The 13,126-nt window shown below is 46.8% G+C and overlaps 1 protein-coding gene across 1 annotated transcript in view; it reads right to left on the bottom strand.

The window, feature by feature from the left end:
• SV2C (synaptic vesicle glycoprotein 2C) overlaps positions 1–12,854 on the bottom strand; it is a 215,151-nt gene extending 202,297 nt beyond the window's left edge. Inside the window, exon 1 of the mRNA XM_065941270.1 lies at positions 12,672–12,854. The gene's annotated coding sequence lies outside the window, so the exon portion shown is untranslated. The remainder of the gene's footprint in view (positions 1–12,671) is intronic.
• Positions 12,855–13,126: the final 272 nt, after the last annotated feature.

Here is a 13,126-nt window from a genome sequence, read left to right as displayed (position 1 = left end):
ATGAGAAATTTGTGATGTTGGACAGATTATGGGAGAAAGACTGGGTGGAACCCAGGGACACGGCGGAAGCTAACTGGTGCTATATAAACACAATGCTGGTCACTGGCTGTAGGAGCCACTGTGTATTGGGAGAGCCCTGCAATAAACCACACCAATGCCTGTCTCATGAGCTCTCTCCCCGCAATCACCCTGAAGGACAGAATAGGCAAAGTCTGCCATAATCTGACAAATTCACACAAGGGCAGGCAGAGACATGATACGGACCAAATAAGGGCCATGGCTGTCGCAAAATAAAATCCCTGTCATCAAAACTCAAGTTGAGAGGTTCTTTTATCCTTTCAGATTCAGTTCAGTTCAGTTCACTCGCTCGGTCATGTCCAACTCTTTGCAACCCCATGAATCGCAGAACAACAGGCATCCCTGTCCATCACCAATTCCCCAAGTTTACTCAAACTCAAGGTCATCGAGTCAGTGATGCCATCCAGCCATCTCATCCTCTATCATTCCCTTCTCCTCCTGCCCCCAATCCCTCCCAGCATCAGGGTCTTTTCAAATGAGTTGACTCTTCGCCTCAGGTGGCCAGAGTATTGGAGTTTCAGCTTCAGCATCAGTCCTTCCAATGAACACCCAGGACTGATCTCCTTTAGGATGGACTGGTTGGATCTCCTTGCAGTCCAAGGGACTCTCAAGAGTCTTCTCCAACACCACAGTTCAAAAGCATCAATTTTTCGGTGCTCAGGTTTCTTTACAGTCCAACTCTCACATCCATACATGACCACTGGAAAAACCATAACCTTGACTAGACAGACTTTTGTTGGCAAAGTAATGTCTCTGCTTTTCAATATGCTGTCTAGGTTGGTCATAACTTTCCTTCCAAGGAGTAAGTGTCTTTTAATTTCATGGCTGCAATCACCATCTGCAGTGATTTTGGAGCCCCCCAAAATAAAGTCTGACACTGTTTCCATTGTTTCCCCATCTATTTCCCATGAAGTGATGGGACCAGATGCTATGATCTTAGTTTTCTGAATGTTGAGCTTTAAGCCAACTTTTTCACTCTCTTCTTTCACTTTCATCAAGAAGCTCTTTAGTTCCTCTTCACTTTCTGCCATAAGAGTGGTGTCATCTGCATATCTGAGGTTATTGATATTTCTCCCGGCAATCTTGATTCCAGCTTGTGCTTCTTCTAGCCCAGGGTTTCTTATGATGTACTCTGCATATAAGTTAAATAAGCAGGGTGACAATACACAGCCTTGACAGACTCCTTTTCCTATTTGGAACCAGTCTGTTGTTTCATGTCCAGTTCTAACTGTTGCTTCCTGACCTACATATAGGTTTCTCAGGAGGCAGGTCAGGTAGTCTGGTATTCCCATCTCTTTCAGAATTTTCCACAGTTTATTGTTATCCACATAGTCAAAGTCTTTGGCATAGTCAATAAAGCAGATATAGATGTTTTTCTGGAACTCTCTTGCTTTTTCAATGATCCAGCAGATGTTGGCAATTTGATCTCTGGTTCCTCTGCCTTTTCTAAAACCAGCTTGAACATCTGGAAGTTCATGGTTCACATATTGCTGAAGCCTGGCTTGGAGAATTTTGAGCAATACTTGGCTAGCGTGTGAGATGAGTGCAGTTGTGCAGTAGTTTGAGCATTCTTTGGAATTGCCTTTCTTTGGGACCGGAATGAAAACTGACCTTTTCCAGTCCTGTGGCCACTGCTGAGTTTTCCAAATTTGCTGGCATATTGAGTGCAGGACTTTCACAGCATCATCTTTGAGGATTTGAAATAGCTCAACTGGAATTTCATCACCTCCACTAGCTTTGTTAGTAGTGATGCTTTCTAAGGCCCACTTGACTTCACACTCCAGGATATCTGGCTCTAGTTGAGTGATCACACCATCGTGATTATCTAGATTGTGAAGATCTTTTTTGTATAGTTCTTCTGTGTATTCTTACCACCTCTTCTTAATATCTTCTGCTTCAGTTAGGTCCATACCATTTCTGTCCTTTATTGAACCCATCTTTGCATGAAATGTTCCCTTGGTATCTCTAATTTTCTTGAAGAGATCTCTAGTCTTTCCCATTCTGTTGTTTTCCTCTATTTCTTTGCACTGATCATTGAGGAAGGCCTTCTTATCTCTCCTGGCTATTCTTTGGAACTCTGCATTCAAATGGGAATATCTTTCCTTTTCTCCTTTACTTTTCGCTTCTCTTCTTTTCACACAATATTACAAACACAGATATCATTAAATAATCAGTAGGCCCACAGAAAGCCCATAAGTATTTCATTCTTGTCAACATATTTGCCTTCAGGAATTTGGTATCTTCTATAAACCTCTCTATCATTTACACACTTTAAAATTAATTAAATGTATCTATCATTCTATCTACCTCCTAACGTTCTGAATTTTTAGGGTTGTGTTTTAATGATAAATAAAAGAAATAGCGAGCTTTAAAAATTGCATATAACCACAGGCAATGATTATAGGTTCAAATGGGTAAGGACTCATTTTAAATAATTCATATATACTTGTTAACATCTTCAGATAACACTGCATGACTCTGTAAAGTTTCTAGAATCTTTACAAAAAACTAAGCCTATAACAGCCAAAGGAGTGAAGAAAATACAATTAGACACAAGAGTCACAGGGCTCACAAAATAAAAACAAAGCAATGATTGTAAAATTGTACATAACTATGCAATAAATTTGACAACCTGGCTAAAATTGCCATTTTTTTTTAATATGCTTACCAAAACTGACACAAGAAGAAATAGAAATTCTAAAATTCTAGAGCCTTTATCTATTAAAAAGAAATCATTTTGTAATTAATCAGAGGCTTAAAAGCAGAAGACGAAATTCCATACACATTCATGTGCAATTTCAGCAAGCCGGAAAGAGAAGGAAACTTACAGAATCCGGTATGAGTCGCTGTCAAATGACAGAACTGCCCACGGGGGACGCAGGCCACGGGCAGAGCTGCCCTGCGGCCAGCTGTGTGGAGAAAACCTTCTCTGACTCTAGCACACGGCAGACTGGTCATCTGGGAGTCTAGAGGCAGCCTTCTGGTACAGCCGTGACGTTCTAATGTGCTTCGGTAGTTGTAAGGCTCTCTCAAGCAGTTTCTCTGATGGTGGGCATGAAAAAACAAGGCACCTGGGCAGGTTAGGGAGAGTTGGGGCTTCCCTGGTAACTCAGGCAGTAAAGAATCTGCCTGCAATGCGGGAGACCTGGGTTTGAACCCTGGGTCAGGAAGATCCCCTGGGGAAGGGAATGGCAACCCATTCCAGTACTCTTGCCTGAAGAATCCCATGGACAGAGGAGCCTGGTGGGCTATGGTCCATGGGGTCACAAAGAGTCAGACATGACTGAGCAATTAACAGTTAAGGAAGAGCCATGTTAAGCACGTCCAAAGGACTGAACTCAGAACAGCAGAAGGGGGTTATGACTAAAACGACACCCAAGGGGCTTCGGGGGCGCAATCTGCTCCATGGTCTGGGTGTTGTTTAAAAACATGTGCTCAGTTTATAAACATCAATTCAGCCATACCCTTCCAAAAAGCACACTTTTCTGTGTATTATATTTCAATAAAAAAAAGATTTTTTAATAATTTAAAATATTTTTAGCCCCTGTGTGTCCAGTGCCAGGAGTTAGAAACATCCCAAAGTTTGGGGCTCTTGCCTTGAAGTTCAAGGAACTCAGAGTCTAGAAACTCTTGAGTTAAGGGACTCAGCTCCAGTGGAGGGGCCACAATGACCCAGGATGAGAAGCACTTATGTCGTATGGCTGCAAGGGGACTGGGAGAGGCAGAGAAAGGGGCCCGAACTCTGCTGTGGAGGGTCATGAAAAGTGATTTTTAAGCTGAGACTTGGAGAACAGGTAGGAGCCTCTTCCATGAACCAACATGCAGATGTTCAGAGTGGGGGGAGGAGAGATGGTGGGAGGGAGGGCATGCCAGGTCCACGAGAAGAGAAGATAAAAAATGTGCTAACCTCCAACCCCACCAAATACACAGTCACAGTAGAGAATGAAGATCAAGCCAGTCAATCCTTAAGGAAATCAACCCTGAACATTCATTGGAAGGACTGATGCTGAAGCTCCGATACTTTGGCCACCTTCTGCGAAGAGCCGATTCATTGGAAAAGGCCCTGATGCTGGGAAAGATTGAGGGCAGGAGGGGAAGGGGACAACAGAGGATGAGATGGTTGGATGGCATCACCAATTCCATGGACATGAGTTTGAGCAAACTCTTGGAGATGGTGAGGGACAGAGAAGCCTGGCATGCTGCCGTCCGTGGGGTCACAAAGAGTCAGACATGACTGAGCGACTGAACAACAATAGTAGAATGAACAATGTTCCTCAAAGTAGAATGTGCAGCCTGTTAATCTAGCTTACGACAGCTACTGGACACATAAGATTTATTGATAACAAGGGTGGAAGGAGGTGGGAGGGCCTCAGTTTTAACAACCTAGGTCAGCAACCAGGAGTCCTTCTCACAGGCTACTGTATCAAACATTTATAGATTTGCGCCTTTGTTCACTCAAAATGAAAATCGTTTCATAGACTACCAAATTTATGTTCTCAAAACTTTGATTACCTTACTGGCATTATGAACTGGAAAAACATCCACAGGAAAAACCAGCATGGCTTTCTACCACTTAAACATTGGGACATATTTATATTTATTTAGATACATTTGAGAAATAGCATCACAGGGACATCTTGAAATTAACCTTTACCACCTTTACTGATGCCTTAATTATGAAAACTCAAAATGATTGAGAAATATATCAAGTAAAAGTGTCAGACCCTCTCCATCTTTTTCCCCAAAGATAACAGTTCGATCTCTTTATCCTTCTAGACTTTTTAATATACCTTAATTTTTTAATAGTGATATGCTGCATATTCTGGCTAATATTAATAAATTGCTATATTTTCCACTAAAACATAATTTCAAAAATAGTTCCAGTGCACATCAGTTCACCTCAGTTGTTTCACTGGCAGTGTAGTATTTCAGTATTTAAATGCACTATAATGGATGTGATCATCCTCTGATGAGCATGTGAGTTGTTTACCGTTTTCCACTCTTGCAAGTAATGATGCCATAAACAGCCTGACAAAAATGAGAAGATTAATCTGAACATTCTGATACCATGAGGTATGTCTGAAAGGGAAGAACTAAAATGTCTCCCAGGAAAGGACTCATCCCAAGCAAAAGGCAATTTTAGATCCACTATTTATAATCTAGGACAATGGGCTGTCATCAGCAGGGGATGAGTGAATGTGAACACAGGACACTGGTCACTCGAAGGGTCCTCTCACCAGCCCGCGTGCACTCACACACTCTCTAGACTCCCCGGGGAGTACATGCCGGGAGCAGCGGCTTCTGCAATCCTGGGGCCAGGGCATCCTGGGTGCAGGCAGGCAGGTGTGGCAGCACGGCAGAGATGTTGCTGCAGGGCATTAGGGATGACGACTGCAGGAGTGTCCCCGAGGACTCGGAGAAACAGCGAGAAATCTTTAAAGAAGGCTGGGAATCCACAACTGGGGGGAGAACAGGGCCAGAGAAATGGCTGTAGATGTTATTGTGGGTCTGTAACTCCCCTCACACTGATGTGGCCAACAGGAAACCCAGGCCGCAGATTTAATTGGATATTTAAAAAAATAATAATATTTATACTTAAATTACTTGTGTGTTCAATGCTGCTCATACTGTATTTAATGGGTGTAAACTGGGGCAATGTTGTTACATGTTGAAAAGAAGAATATGAGGGCAAATTTGAGAATGGCTCCAAGGAATCAGTAGACAGTCGCTTCTTAAATACAAATACACATGAGTACAAAAATGGCATAAAGAAAAAAACGGTATGCTTAGAACTACTAAAAAACATAATATTAAGATAAGTACATCTTAAAACAGGCTGTGAAACTGAAAGTCACTCAGTCGGTGTCCGACTCTTTGCGACCACAGGGACTATACACTCCATGGAATTCTCCAGGCCAGAGTACTGGAGTGGGTAGCCTTTCCATTCTCCAGGGTACCTTCCCAACCCAGGGATCGGACCAGGGTCTGCCACCTTGCAGGCGGATTTTTTACCAGGTAAGCCACAAGGGAAGCCCAAGAATACTGGAGTGGGTAGCCTATCCCTTCTCCAGCGGATCTGCTAGTCAGAGCTTGACATGACAAAGTGGGTCACCTTCTCTACCTGCTGCCAAAACGCGTGGCTGTTCCTTGCTGCAGAGGCCCCCGTGCTGTGTGACTCATCTGAGTGATTGAGAGCAAAGAACAAACATCTCAGATACCTCTCTTAGAAAAACTGCAACCCTCCAAGATGACTATTTATCTCGGGTGAACCTGCAGATTTTAAAACCTGAATAGTGGAGGAGATACCTGCCTAAAACAGCTGCTGGTGGTCCTGGTTTTCCTATAAAGGCAGACCTGGAATTCTGAGACCCTGACTCAGCAATTGCAAGAGCAGCGAGGGGAAGGAAGGTGACTGAAGGATAGGAGACCTAAGACTAGGTCTTCCAAAGCTCCCGGCGCTTAGGCAAAGACATGGTTACACCTTCTGGTCATAACCAGGTGAAGACAGTCAGGGAGTAGTGCAAGGAACACTGACTTTGGTTCAGTCAGTTATAAGCTACAGGAAAATCACAAGTTCTCTGAGTAATGCAAGGTCCTAGAGTCATTATGAAGACAAAATATAATACTCCCGAGGCACGTGCTATATACAAACGTGCACAGGTTACCAGGACACACAGCGCAACTGGCAAGATCCAATGTGAAAGGAAGACGGGGCATGCTTTGTTCAAGGGATTTCAGAAGGTGATGGCAAAGCATAAATCAGACAAAAGACCCTTCCTAGGACTTCCCAGGTGGGTGGTGAAGAATTCACTTGCCAATGCAGGAGACACAGGAGACGTGGGTTCGGTCCCTGGGTTGGGAAGATCCCCTGGAGAAGGAAATGGTAACCCATTCCAGTATTCTTGCCTGGAAAATCCCATGGACAGAGAAGCCTGCCAGGCTACAGTCGATGGGGTCACAAAAGAGTTGGACACGACTGAACACACACACACACACACACACACACACACACACACACACACACACACACACACACACACACACACACACACACACACACACACACACACACGCCACAGGCCTATGAACCAGCCCCAGAAATCTCTGTTCACCAGATGGGTGCACTGCTATAACTGCATAGTTGAGTCTCCAGAGCACCTTGCATTTGGTTAAATAGTGCAGAAACATTCAGGATTGCATTACAATAAAAGGAAGTAGGATTTCATATATTAAAAAGGAACGCTTTCATTTTATAAGACAAACATTGGGAGAAGAGAAAAGGTACCTTTTAATGTAAGGTGCCTACAAACTAAGAGCTTTATGTCTGTTTTTCCTATTTGACCTTCACACACAACCCTAAAAAGTAGATATAAAAACATCTTTTCACAGCTTAAGAAATTAAGGGTCTGAGAGGTTAAGAAACTTGTCTATGGTTACACCATTTTTCTCAAACAGCTCATTAATTCATCTGATAATGTTTCCTGAGCTCCTTCTAGGGAGAAAACAGCAAGACAAAAAAAAAACAAAAAAAAACAACCACCTCTCCCCAGTCCTATCCGTGGCTTCTTCAAGTTTAACAACTGAGTCAGGAGAGACAGCTATTCATGAAAGAATCTCATTTTTTTAAAAAAAGAAATGCAAAATTAATGAACTTTATACACAGAATTGCCAGATTTAGCAAATAAAAATACAGAATGTCTAGATAAATTGAAATTTCATATAAATAATAAATAACGCTTAATATGGCTCATGCAATATTTGAGACATTTATGTTAAAAATGAATTCAAATTTGACTGAGCATGCTCTTTTTCTCTGACAACCTTATGGATAAGGAAAAGCACAGTGTGATGGGAGAGGGCATTTTAACCTCACAAAAGCGGCTCAGGAGGCTTCTCTAGGAAGAGAAGGCTGGACTGGAACCTAAATAACATACGGCATTAACGCGAGGAAGGCAGGCTGGAGCAAGAGATGAGGTTGCCACAGCGGGAGAAGACGGGTGTTTGATGGCTGCTGGGATGGGAGAGGTTTGGGGTTATGTAACCCGAGGTTATGGAAGTGAGCTGGGGCCAGACCACCCAGAGCCTTGCAGACTTTGAAGGCCAAGGTTTTCAGTCTTTATGCCAGTAGACAGACCCGTCATACGCCATGCTCCCTCGGCCTATGCCTGTCTGTCTCCAGAGTCCTTCCTGAACACAGACTTCACTCTGACTCTGCCTCTTACCAAAGAAGCCAGACATCTTGAAACCTGCCTTGCCAAGCCAAATGCGACTCCTGTGAGAGTTTCAAGCAGATATTCCATCAGCGCCACAGAGAACAACACAGCTTAGAGAGTCCACGTGTTCCGGGTCCCTGCTGCACGGCCAAGGACTGTTCAAGTGGTCCTGCAGCTGTGATCCCCAAACGACAGCATCCAACCCACGGGACAGCGCCTGATAGACCGCACACTCGGGGCCACCCAGGAAACCACGCGTCTGGGATGCCTGGGATGGGGCTCAGAAATCTCCACCTGGACAAGCGACCTGGGGGAGCACACGGCTGTTCGAGAAATCTGATCTGTTAGACTCTTCTGGGACTTCTAGTTCACAGGGTTCTCAAAGAATGGGAAATGATGGGAGAAAGCACTCTACCTTGTCATAAATCTCACCCGTGCTCTTCAATCATAAGAAGGCCTGAGTGCTATAAGAAGGCCTGAGTGCTCAAAGAAGACTAAAGCCCATCAATACAGTTTACAGTGTCTGGTTCAAATCATTTGTATTACCTACTGTCCACAGGGAAAGATACAGCAGGCATGGTGTGCTTTAGGTGGTCAAGAGAAAACATGTAAAGTGTTGTCATGTTAAATTGAACTCAATATTCACTTTACATTAAACTGAGATTATTATTTTTCAACTCTGGTCTTTTAAAAATGTTTTAACTCATACCCCTCATGGCATAATATAAAATCTAACAGACTAATTACAGATACACAGCCCATGTTCCCATGTAAAATTTCAATGAGTTAATTTAAAAAATCTCTTACATTCTATTTATAAGAAAAGTTCAAATTTAAAATATTATGTATTATATATTTCTTATATTTTATGGAGGGAAAGAACATTAGAACCAGAAAGGACCAAACCATCCAATCCAGCCCTCTAAGTTCATCTCATTTTGTTTACTTCTTTCCAGGGAAACCACCTGATATACAATGACTACCTACCTTTCCTAATTACAAGGGGTGTTTCAGATAAACTATATAGTGTCTTTGTACCCTCATTCCAGCAAGAATTAAAATAGTAATGTCATCCTCCCTTGTTATTTCAGTTGTGTCAAAAAAAAAAGAAGCTTCTAATTTTATCCACTGCAACATTTTACACTGGTTACTCAACAGAGATGTAATTTAAAAAGTAAAACTCAAATTAATTTAGCAATGTTGTACCAAGCTGCATGAAGTTGATGGGGGGAGGAGGCTGCCTCTCCTAGGTTTACAGACTTCATCGAAATGATGAATTTGTGTTAAATAAATAATGGTATCCATGTCATAAACCATGGCTCAGACAGAAACCTCAGCAACATGGAACCAAGAAGCAGTGATGGATTATAGATTTTCTCCTGATAGAGCTGCATAGAATTAAAAGGACATTTTAACTCTTACTCTTCACAGAAATCTACCATTATGCATGAGTAACGTGAATAACAACACAGTGACCTGATTTGGAAGGCATTCAGATGTTTTTATTCATGAAATATGTCATCAAGAAGTCTACCTCAGAATAAGAGCTAATATCCCTAAATACAGGAAATGGATTTTCTGGTACTTGTGGTCAGGTAATATACTGCACATTTTGATGTCTTCTGCAGTAATCGTCTTGAGGGTGGAAACTACATCCTGTTTTCTGAGGGACCTTCCACACTTACAGAATATGACAGTATTAATAATGAGTAGGATTTTTACCTAAAAGCTCCTAGGCTAGTGTGCTGCTCAGACCCAAGGCTACTTTCAAATGTCATTGGGTCATGAAAAATAAATTTAATTTCTCCACTACATCACCAAAACACTCAGATGCAATCCAGAGCTTTCCCTCCCCTGCCCCTCTCCTTCAGACAGCCAGCAGCTAATGGCATTTGATTTTATATTAGACTGCTAGGAAAAGTCTATTGTCTGCATTTGCTGACACTGAAGGCCAAATTTCATTAAAGGAACAGTGCCGGAGGAAGTCGCCAGACTTTTTGAAAAAATATGTTTTCTCTTTCCTTAAAGGGATTTTGTTTTATAACATTTTCCATTCATACAGAATATGTTCGTCCATAACTCTCTGAGATGCTCTCTTTTGTCCTCAAAACAACTTTTTAATAAGAGCTAGTCCCAGCTATTTTTCACATTTCTCAAACACGGAGGATGAACCCAAAAGGGTAAGTCACTTGTCCATAACATAAGGTGGTGACATAACACAATACTTGGGGAAAATGAGACCAGGATCTTTAACTCTGTTCTCTTTAATAACTACGCTCTCCTTTCTCCCGTTAGCCCCTCAACTCCATCACCCCGTCATTCCTTTTGCCACATATCCTGCCGATGTGGGCTCATTCAGGAAAGCCGGTAGAAAAATCTTTGCCATTAGGTTTCCAGAAAGTGGGGTCCTTTTGTTGTTGTTAATACATAGGAAGAAATGTGGATTGGGCTTTTTATTCTCTACCAGAGAATGCACTTGCAGTAAGGTTTTCAACACATTTTTAGGAGGAACGCGAGCACATTGTTTTGCAAGCCTTTCTCAAGCTCCGCTAATAGGCCGGGCCTCCTAACAAAACTCCTCAAGAACGGTGAAGGAATGGATCAGCGCTACAGAATCCGAAGAACCTCAGCATCAAAGCTTTCACAGGAAAACTGGCCCGGGAGCACGAGGCCTTTCGGAACTGGCCACTGAAAATGAGCGGATGCAGGATTCATACCCAATTCTCCCCAAGGATTAAGGACAGGAATGGAACTGAAACAACTTTCCTTCTCGCCCTGTCAGTCGGTTAAGAATGAAGGGAGGAGGTCCAGAGTCGGAGGAGACCGTCAGGGAATCCCTGTCGCGGCGCCTTAAAAGACGCTCCATCTTCTGGGTCCCCGGGGAGCTTCCGGCCGCTGCGGCGCCTTGGCGGCACTGCGGTGCACTGCGGAGCCGCCGGCCGGCCCGAGGCCGGGGCCCTGCGGGGCTTCCCTCGCCGCCGGGCGCCGCCGCCCGCCCGCCTCCACCCGCGCCTCCCCTGGTCGCCGCGGCCCGCGCAGGGGGCGCCGCAGGACATCCATCCTGCGAGAGCCTTTGACGCACACACGCGAGCTCCCAGACGGAGACTCCACCGCCTCCCGCATCCCCCGCCCTCGCCCCCGCTCGCGGGCCCGCTTTTGCATCACTAGCACACGCAGCCAGTGACGCGAGCGCCCTCCATCACCCCCCACTTCGCCCGCTCCGCCGCCCCGACTCGCCCACCTCGGCTCGGGCCGTCCCGGCCGCACCTCCAGCCCGTGTGACTCAGCCCCTCCCTCTCCGCCCCCGCGCGCCGCGGGCCCCGCACGCCCCCGCGAAGGCTCTGGGTTAAGCATCTGCGGCGGGGCGCCCGCTGCCGCCCAGCCAAGTTCATCACCGTATTCCGCAGTCCTGGTGGGCCCAGCCCCAGGTCCCCTCGGCACGCTGGAGGAAAGTCTTCCCCGTTCTAGAACCCAGAAGCGGGGGGAAAGAGCCCGCCAAGAGAAAGGGTCAGTGAGGTGGGGGAATCGCCTCCGCCGCCCTGCTCAGCGCCTGAAATCACTTCGGTAGTTTATCTGCAGGTGACGGCCCCTCTCCCCGCGGAGCTTCACACCAGTGGCGCTCTCTCGCCGCGCCCGGCGCAGTAGGCGCTCAGTCGGTTTTTACTGAATGAAGGCACAGTGTGGTCAAGCGCAGACACTCACAGACAGCCCCGCGGCTTTCCGGGCTCTCCAGCCCTCGCTTGTTCTCCTGCGGACACTAGACGCGGCTTCGAAGATCTGAGCCGGGAACAGTCGTTACATCCCAGGTGTTTCTTTTAGGCTTCCGCAGCGCCCACTGCGGCTGCCTCCGATCTCCCGCCGCCCGCCCCTCTGCAAAGGGATTCCCGGCTAAAAAGTTGAACCCAAGCCTGGGTTGCGGTACAGAGGTACCGGCGAGGCGCGGTCGGACACCCGGCCAGGGTTTCGGAGCTTCTGGTTTTAAAGTAGCCTCCTCCTGCCCATCGAATCACAAAAGCAAAGGATAGTGGAGGTCCCTGCAGAAGGCGGGCGCGGCCCCCGCAACCGCCGCAGCTGCCCACCTACCTCCGTCGGGAATCGAGGATAAAGCGCGCCCGCTTCCCCCAGACCAACCCCAGGCAACCGGGGATCACTCGGTCTGCTTTACCCCTACTTCCTCGATCCTGCTCCGGCAAAGGCATCCGGCCGGCCGGGCAGCACCTCGCACCTGCAACCACCTCCCCGTGGGCGGGTGGGGCAAAGTTGCTTTTTCTAAAAGGCCACGAAAAGTTCCCCAGGCTGCAGCGCTCGGCCTGCGGGTCCCGGAGGGACAAGAAGTAGCGGCGGGAAAATCGGCCACCGTTGCCGGGGTCCCCTACTCACCGCGCCAGCAGCCGGGCACCCACTTCCTAGGACAGAGTCAAGCCTTCAGCCTTCAGCCTTGCTACTCCGGGGCGCCTCCGTCTGCCGCGCTCTCCCGCAGCGCGCGGAGTGGCGGCTCCTCGGAGCCGGTCAGCCGCGAGAGGCGGGGCGGGTGAGCGGCTCGGGGCTCGCCCGCTGCGGTCCTCCTCCTCCGCCGCCGCCTCGCCTCCGCCCCCCGGTGCTGCAGTGCCGGGCGGCGGCGTGGCGAGAGTACGAGCGGCGCGCGGGGAGGGAGTCACGGCGCGCGGGGGAGGCGGCAGCCGCGCACGACTCGCTGCGGGGCGGGCCAGCGCCCTCCGGGAAGTCGGCGGCGTCCTGGGCGCTGCGGCGGCGCGGGATGGGGGCGGGTAGGGTCACCCCCAAGTCGCAGGTACTTTTGGAGAAGTCAGGGCTCCGAGTTCGCAGCAGGAGGGTGA

This window comes from Muntiacus reevesi, chromosome 7, assembly GCF_963930625.1.
Source record: "Muntiacus reevesi chromosome 7, mMunRee1.1, whole genome shotgun sequence".
Lineage (NCBI taxonomy): Eukaryota > Metazoa > Chordata > Mammalia > Artiodactyla > Cervidae > Muntiacus > Muntiacus reevesi.
This window is presented reverse-complemented; position numbering and strand designations above follow the sequence as displayed.